The sequence below is a fragment of the Triturus cristatus genome, chromosome 7 (genome assembly GCF_964204655.1).
Source record: "Triturus cristatus chromosome 7, aTriCri1.1, whole genome shotgun sequence".
NCBI classification, from domain to species: Eukaryota; Metazoa; Chordata; class Amphibia; order Caudata; family Salamandridae; genus Triturus; species Triturus cristatus.
Genome location: NC_140590.1, coordinates 263,725,848 through 263,735,249, shown reverse-complemented (window position 1 = coordinate 263,735,249; position 9,402 = coordinate 263,725,848).

The following is a 9,402-nucleotide window of genomic DNA, read 5'->3' as shown; positions in this document are numbered from 1 at the left end:
ATTTATGGACTTCAGAACTCAAATGCATGAGACAAATCTACACCAAGTCCAAGGAGGGGTGCTGCAGAGTCATGTGTGTCTTTCCCAATTTTCCTTTCCCATGTGTTTTCAGGAACTGCTTTTAGCCTCCTTAGAGTACAAGGTTGTCGAGCCAGAACAGTATCGAAGTCCAGAGATCCCTGTAGTGGAACGGTGAGTCTGACATGAGAAGCCAAGGCAATAGTTGTTTCCTGACTGTCTGGTCCTGACTGATCCTAGCTCCTTCCCGTTTGCATCTGCTGTAATAACGAACCAGGCTGCAGCTTTCTAACCCTGCAAATCTACTTCTACATCTCATCAAATTTCTTCTTGATCTCATCAAATTCATCTAGGTGCTCCTTACTGCACTCTTTAACAACTGTTGCAACCTGAAAGTCTACTCAGCGAAGTTCTTGATAAACTTTGAATTCAATTCCAGAAAGCCCTAACATCGCCAATACTGCTTGGGCAAGAAGCATTTTTATAGGCTTTTTTGGTTTGATGCCATCCTCACACACGTCAAACTCCAGATATGTGACAGAATGCACAGTGAACTATCAACCAGCCTACATGGTTTGCTCTATCATTCCCAACACCTTCCTCTAACATCGGATGTGCTCCTCCTAGTGTTTCCCCATTGTCCTTAAATAGTTGGTACAGAGTCTCTGGAAGTCTGCCGCTGTGAATGCCAATCTAAAAGCCATTTTATCATATTGGTAACACCCTCTAGGTGTTATGAAAGCTGTTGAATATTTGCATCTGCGATGAAAGGCATTTGATGATTCTCGGACACGAGATCTACAAAAACCAATTCATGGCCTTGCTCATGGTCAACAGCTATGTTATCCTGGATTGGGGAAATCTGTCACCCTGCATTCTACTATTCAAGTTGCTTAGAACTAAACAAAGACTGATTTTGCCACTGGCCACCACCAAAGGCGCAACCACTCTACAGACTAGACCTTCCCTACGATACCTGCCTTATGTAGTTTATGTCCAGTGTGACTTCCTCTACTACATTTAAGTGTACACTACTAACCCTATGTACGCCTGGCTTTGCCCCTTCTTCAGAAAGATTTTATGTTAATATAATTTCCCCATATACCAAGAAAGCACCTTAGAAAATGTCTTACACATTGTCTCTCATCTGTCTTCCCCTTCACCTAACAGCAAACTTGCACTGGGCTACTGAGACTAAGAGTAATACACTCAGCCCCAACATATTTCCTCCCAGGATCGTCCCACAACCATTACCATTGGGATGATCTGAATCTGATAATAAACATAATAACATCTTCTGTTACACATTCAACTCTAGAATACTTTCTGTCTCTTTTTGCATACCATAAGTAACTACCTTTTTTTTTAATCCTTTATTTTCCAATTTTCGTATACATTAAGAAACAAACAACATCCAATGTGGTACATTGTCAGGTGTCTTATCACAAATCAGTCACATACTTGCAACATATAGAGTAAAGTAATAGGCATCACAGCTGGAGAGCTGTTCAAAATAACAAAAACAGTGATATCAAATCTCTCGGTTTGTCCAAGCAATATCTTCAACATGTCAGTTGATTACTAATTCTAGCATTTAAAAAAAAGTTTTTTAACCACTCGTCCACTTTATCAAAATGTTCAAACATATACAATAAAAATAATCTAAGGACACTTTAGATAATATAAATCACATATCTAACAATATGGCCCATCATCCTATCCCACTGTGGCACCATGCCCCTTTCAACCTGTGAGCTGGACTCACGGCTTCTCTCCTCAATATACACCCTGTGCAGGCCCCATATATCTTTAGGGCGTGAGGAACTTGGCATGAGGGAAGCGTATATTTTGCAATTTACATTAAAATATGCCAGGCTACGCAGCCAAGCCTGTAAAGTAGGAACAGTACGCTTACCCCATAGCAGCGCTATCTCCCGTTTAGCTAACAATAGCCCAAGTGCAGCAAACCTCCTGACCTTTTTGGGAAAGTTGACCCTGTATCCCATGAGAGCAATTTCTGGCGTGGGAAGAAGCGTCAGCGATATCATTGCACCCAGTGCAGCATGCACCTGTTCCCAATATGTCTGTAGTTTAGGACAAGTCCATGTAAGATGGGCAAATTCCGCATGGGGGGCATAACATTTCAGGCAGTGGTGCGGCCTGGAAGGATCAATTTTGTGTGACCAAGTTGGCGTATGATATAACCTGCGGAGGAGTTTAAAGTGAATGAGTTTTTTGCCTGCTGTTGAGGGATACTTCTTTCGTCACCATGCAACATTTTTTCCATTGATCATCAGTAATGGAACGGCCGAGATCGCGTTCCCATGCAGTGCGCACTTTATCGTCGGGAACCGGTCGGATACCAGTGCAGGACCTATACATTTTAGAAATGAGATGGGTACCCGTCTTACTCTCAATTACCAACGTCAGTGGGGCCATAGGTTCTGGTGTAATCGGCTAAGTAAGGAGTGTGGCTCTAAGTGCAGAGTGAATAAGTTGCATTATAAAGGCATCCATGAAGGACCTGTCCTGAAACCGGGTGTCCTCGGATATAGAGATGATATAATCATTCAGATATAGATCACCTATCTTCGTGATGTTAAATTTGGCCAGCGTGCGTTGTACTAGTGTTTCGTCCATGATGGGGAGCCACAGGGGATTTGGGAGGGGTAAAGCCAGTGAGTACAGTGTGTCAAGTCCAAGAAGTTTCCGTAACCTATCCCATGCCCAGCTAGTAGTGGATATGGTCTGTATGTCAATTGGGTCTCTAGGGACACCTTTTGGTAGCACAGTGGACAGCTTCCGAGGAAGCATAAAGTCAGCCTCTGGCCTCAGAAAGGAAATTTGTGCGTCCGGGTAATACCATGCATATGCATAGCTACACTGGGCCACTAAGTAGTACAAATAGAAATCTGGGACGCCAAAACCACCCCTATCATACGGAAGAGTCAAAACCTGCCAACTAACGCGAGGTCTTTTACCCCCCATACCAACCTTAGAAGGTGTTGACGTAGGTGCAGAAAAAAGGACTTAGTGATGGGGATGGGGATATTATAAAATAAATATAAAAATTTAGGGAGCACTATCATTTTGATTATAGCAACCCTGCCAGCCATTGACAACGGAAAACGCAGCCATCGTTCTATCTGTGACTCCAAGGAGCTCACGGCTCGCCCATAATTTAAGCTAATAATGCTAGCCATGTTCAAATGTATGTGGATGCCAAGGTATTTGACTGCGTCTTGGCACCATTCAAGAGGAAACTCACAATCCTACGGGGTTGTGCCTTCCGTCAATGGGAAAATTACAGACTTGTGCCAATTGATGCCGAGCCCTGAGAAGCGGCCAAATCAAAGTATTTCCCGAATGATTGGCTCAAGATTGGTCTGAGGATGATGTACGTATAAAACAGTGTCATCTGCATAGAGTGACACTAATAATGGTCCTGTGTTGAATTGCAGACCCCGATGGAGATGGCGCTCCTGAAAATGTCTAATTAATGGATCCATAGCTAATATAACAAGCATTTGCAATGCAATAGGTCTCGCACTATTAAAGTCTGAGCTATTGGCATTGCTATTAATAATGCAACACAAATAGCTCAAACATTCAGTAATGCGGGACCTATTGCATTGCAAATGCTTGTTTTCTTAAGACATGGTACGGGGCAGAGTCAGAAAGGGGGTAACAAAAACGAGCAACAACATCCTTCCAAACACTGCAGTTTGTTATTACAGTCTGGCTCCAAGGAAACATCTGAGATGTACCGAGGAAAAAGCCCTGAGCTGAATAAAAACATTGACACCTAGACGAGGTTTGTCCACTTATTGTCCGGGTGGAGGGCTCCGATCACCGCCCAAACCTGCCGCGAAGGCGACCTCTACGAGCCGCAGGCTCTCCGAGGGTGAAACATGTCAAATTCCAAAACCCTGGCCCATGTGTATTCGGAAACACTAGCCCATGTGGTCACAATAGACAACCTATCCGAGGGTAACACAGGCAGAATAGGAGACTGTGAGAACGAGTCAATTGGTGAACGAGTAGATGCATGCGCAGGTCACGTACGTACGAATGAATTAAAAAATGAATGAATGGGCACAAGGCTAAAGTATTAGTTAATGAGTACTGGCAGAGCGCAGGCACCTCTCACGAGTAGATGACACCACCCTACAACATCCTGGCCTCCCTCAGTCTTAAGCATTCATCCAGCCACACTGTCACTTGTTTTTCACTCATTCATGCACTCTCATTCATCCATTTGTGCATACATCATTCATCCATACATTCCCTTTTTCGTGCATTAATTCACACACAGCCCTCCATGACCTTTCTTTCACAGCGTTCGAGGCTCCCCCCGTGCTCGTCGTCGCTGCCGCTCTCGTCGCTCATGAGCCCGTTGGAGGGGCTTTTGGCGCCGTTGGGTCGGGTCCTCCCCAGGAACTCAATCCCCTTGTCCATCATGCCAGGCATGGTGGGGCTGCGGTGTGTTAGGTGTGAGTAAGGGGCAACCCCGCGCCTGGCCGGCTCTGGGTCTCTGGGAGGTGGGGAAAGTTAAACATGGAGTCGCGGTGGTGCTGCTGCAGGCGGCGCTCGGTTACGCTCATAAACGACGCCCCTTTACGCACAGCAGGAACGTTAGAGCAGAGGCGGGGTGGTGGCTGAGGTCCGTTTGCTTTCCGTTATGCTGTCTGAGTCTGAGGACAGTTACTGGGTGCCGCTTTTCAGTCCCTGGTTGTTCCTGTCCGTCGGTCTGTGCGCTGCTGTCGCTCATCGCAGGCAGCCGAGGAAAGGAGCTTTGGTCAGTACTGCAGGAAACACCGAGGTTTGTTAGCCGCTTTCTATCTCCTAGGAGGAATCCCGCCCGCATGTGTGCTTGGACAGCAGCAGCCCTGCTCCAGGAGTGAGGGACACGGATGGGAGCGGTGGTGGGGGAAGCGGAGGGCACAGGGGTGTGGGTGTTTGGAGCAGGAGCACATAGTGGTTACGCGGTGCCTAGGACGTGCGTGTTGAGAAACTGCATGCTGGCTTGCGAGGGAAGCGGGACAGGAGATGTGCACGCCGCGTGGCTGTAGGCGCGTACACCAACTCAAATCCGCCAAAAGCCTGCGCGTGCACATCTCCTGTCCCACTTCCGAGGCAAGTCAGCAACAATAGATCTCGCTTGCGAGCAGCGCTTCGCGCTGCGTTCGCAGGCGAGACCTAAAAAAAGTGGGGATAGGGGGCATCCCTGTCGTGTGCCGCGTGTCAACGAGAAGGGTTGAGATAGCGTGCCATTGATACGCAATCTAGCTCTGGGGCTAGTATATAATAAAGCCGTAGTGGCCACAAAACCTGTAGGCATACCCATGCGGCGCATCACCGAGAGGAAAAAAGGCCATTCTAAAGAATCAAAAGCCTTCTCTGCATCCAATAGCACCGCCACTGCAGGAACCTTTGGATCTATCCTATGGATGACAGCAAAAAGAGTCCGAAGATTAAGAGAGGTGGAACGACGAGGAACGAATCCAGACTGTGCCGGAGAAATAATAAATTCCATTAACAGAGAAATTCTGATAGCAATAACTTTAGCCAATATTTTATAATCCAGATTTAATAATGAAAGGGGTCTATAAGAGCTACATAAAGAAGGGTCTTTTCCAGGCTTAGGAAGGAGAATAATGGCAGCCTCACGGAATGGAGGAGGAAGGACTTGCTTTTCAAGCGCCTCTGCATAAACCTCAATCAACCGTGGTACAAGAATGTCTTTATAAGCCTTATAAAAGTCCCCAGAGAACCCATCAAGACCGGGAGCCGAGGATCCACGGAGTGCTTCTATGACCTCCACAATGCTTTCCTGGGATATTGGCACAGCCAGGAACTGTATAGGATCTTGAAATAATCCAAGAAGGTGTCACGAATCTCAGGGGTAGAATAGACCGACTGGTTTAAGGGGGTACAGGTCTCAGTTATGTAAGCTCTGCTGTATGGGGGCGAAGCATTTGTGCCACAATTCTACCAGGTCGCTCGCCCTCCTCATACCTTCTAGCAGTGTGATGTTTACCCAAATGGAGCAATTCTCTATCTGCCGCATCGCGAAATTCTAACAAAAGAGCTAAACGCCGTGCCTCCACTTCATCAGAGGCGTTCTTGAGTAGCTCCGAATCTAATGTAAATATGTCCCGCTCAATGCGGGCAAGGGTGGAACGCAAGTCTTTTAGTACTCCCGCATTTTTAGCAATACAAACCCCCCTTATATATGCTTTAAAACCTTCCCAGAGGACCGCCCATGTATCTACTGATCCAGTATTAATGGCAAAATAATCTTCAATGGCCTCACGCACCTCTGTATTGAAGACCGGATCCTGAAGTGCTCTGCTCGGAAACCGCCACTGCCGTTCGAAGCCCCCATGGCGAGGGATAGCGAGCCTTAATACCACAGGAGAATGATCAGAATAAGTCCGTGGCAGCGTATCTACAGCCCGGAACCAGCCAGCTATTCCTGGAGAGACTAACCAATAATCTATTCTGGTCCAGGTGTTATGGTAACCAGAGTAGTGAGTATAGGACGTGGAGACAGTATTGTGTTTTCGCTCTATGTCTATCAAAGAAAATTGTTGACATATGTCCTGCAATGCATGTCGGGAGCGTGATTTGGTGTCAGGTGATGTGGAGGTACTGTCCCGTGAGGGATCTAATAACAGATTGAAGTCACCACCCATAATAATCAGACAGGATTCTAATGTCAGCAAATGTATATGTAAGGTGTGAAAGAACTCTGGATTGTCTACATTCGGGCCATAGACGTCTATTAAAGCAATAAAGTGACCCATTAGTGTACCTGTGACGATAAGGAACTGGCCCTCCCTGTCTTCAATCACTTTACCAGGACTGAAAGGGATCCTTTTATGTATTAGGTTGGCGACACCTCTGGCGTAACTGCTATAATTAGAGAAGTATCTATGTGCCCCCCAGCTAGCTGCCACACGGGCGGTATCCGATTTTGATAAGTGTGTCTCCTGCAAGCAGGCTATATCAATGTTATGTCGCAAAAGATAACTAAGCACCTGGCGTCTTTTGCGGGTGTTGTTGAGGCCTCGTATGTTCCATGACATAAGGGACAAACCAGAGGGTCCAGCTGTATTACCTAATTGTGCCATAACAAACATGTGTCAAGAAATGTGCATGCAAATATCCGACTAAAAATCTTTGTGACAATAACCTTTGTATGTAATCTTTGAAAACACGCAACAATTGCGAATTTCGTCACCCAGCCTCACCCACTCCCAAGCGAGGCAATACCATGCCCAACTAATCAGTTTGCAGTGCTGTCTAAATGTACATCCATATATGAAACCAGCGAAAAGGCACTGCCATATCAGCTGAAACAAAAACCAAAACAAGGTGTACACCATGAGGTGTGGCAACGTCACGTCAGCCGGACCACTAATTTACGACATCATAGCTGAATGAAAAGCATCATCATTATGGTAACACAATCAAAAGACAAGGATAGTAATGCCTGATTAACCACTTCCTGTATTGGAGAATAGCTCCATGCTGGCCTCGAAACCGCTCTGTGGAGGAGAAGAGTGCCGTCCCGCATTCACGGCTCCATTGTTGTTGTTCTTGTAAGTGTGACAAAACTCCTTCGCTTCATTTGGAGTGTCAAAAATGCGGGATTTGCCCGTACATCCACCTTAAGCCTAGTCAGGTACAGCATACCGTATCGTAGTCCCAGATTCCTCAGGGTAGCTTTTACCCCGTTGAACTTGCGGCGGACATCCTGGACCATAACAGTGAATTCTGGGAAGAAAGACAGTTTATAGCCCTGCCAGTTGACATCACCCCGCTCTCTGGCAAGGCGCAAGAGGGAGTCCCGACCTCTAAAGTTCATAAGTCTCGGTGGAAGGCCAGGATTAAGCCTAGGACCCAAGGATCTGTGCGCACGCTCCACGACAAATCCAGGAGTAAAGGTCTCCCTGCCAAATAGATCAGATAGCAATCGTTCCACGAAGACATCCATACGACCAGTAGTCGGCGTTTCCGGAACACCCAAAATGCGCACGTTGTTGCGCCGACTGCGCGCTTCTAGGTCCTCATTTCTAATTGCAACCTCCTTCAGGATCCGCTCCACTCTGTCCAGGTGTTTCAGGGACTGCGCCGTGCTATCTTCGATGTCTGACACTCGAGCCTCCGCCATATCCAAGCGACGGTCGTGCGCCTGCACTTTGGCACTTATGTCTGCCAAGCTTTTGTCCAATGCATCGAATCTGCTGTCAAGGGCCTTAAATCCTCCCCTCATCTCCTGTAGCATTGCCGCTGATAGCGCCGGAAGGTCGTCCATTTCCTCAACCCCTTGGGCGCCGTCAGCCATGGCTGGAGGCTCTTCAGTGGTGTTGTCCGTTACTTTCCCGAAGGGCAGGGTCCTTTGTTTAGGATCTTTGCGGCCCATGCGGAGGTAAAGTGATCGGTGGGGCCGATTCGTGGGCAGGAAACCAGAGGTTGTGTAGGCGCTGTGTAGTAGGTATACAGTCGTGGAGAGAAACAGAATCTGCGATCGTGGAGTTCAGTGAGGTCACCCACTGCGAGGACGGCCTCCAGAAAGGAAGAAAGCCAGGCTCACGAATGTATTCATGAATTATAGGGCGATTTACGAGCAACTACAGGATCCGGGAGCAGTGAGTGATCGCACCCAGCACGCAAAAGAGTAACCGACCAGGCTCCTTGTGAGCTACTTAACCCCCTTCATAACTGTGTGCCTGGCCCCCACAGTAGTAAACTCCGGAAGCGGTGCGGTGGGAGGGAGATGATAGTGTGCACAGCGCCTCAGAGCTTAGGAGGATGGATTGAAGTCCGTGGATGACATGGGCATAGAGGTGCCATCCTGCATATTAAGGATCTGGATCAGAGACCAACACTCAAGCAGTTGTTTCCCTTGATCGCACTGAGCCCTTCACCTGTCCAGTGAGTCCTGACAATGAGGTGTAGAGAAGGATAGGGGGGCTGTGAACAAGCTGTCCTCGCTAGGTGCCCCCGGCTCTTTGTAGAAGGCAGGTGCAGTAAATACCGGTGGCAGGGTTTGGCCGTTACAGAGGTTGAAACTGCCAGTCAGTGAGGCAGCCTGCGCGGTCTCCCCCGCCGTCCCAAGATGAGAGCAGCCAGGCGGGACCAACAAGAACAATGCTCCCGAACTCGCAGGGCAGTCACCACCAAGGAGGGCAAACTGAATGTGCAGGGGAAGCAGGGAGAAGGAGCCGCCCCGCCCGCTGTGGCAGTGCAATGCGTGGGATCGAGCAGGCTGCCCCCCCGCGCCCACCGCACCCCTCGCAGGTTCCCAGCAACAGGGGGACCGGCAGGCCCTGTCCCTAATGCGGTCCCCCACTCAGGGCAGTGCCGGTCTGCGCA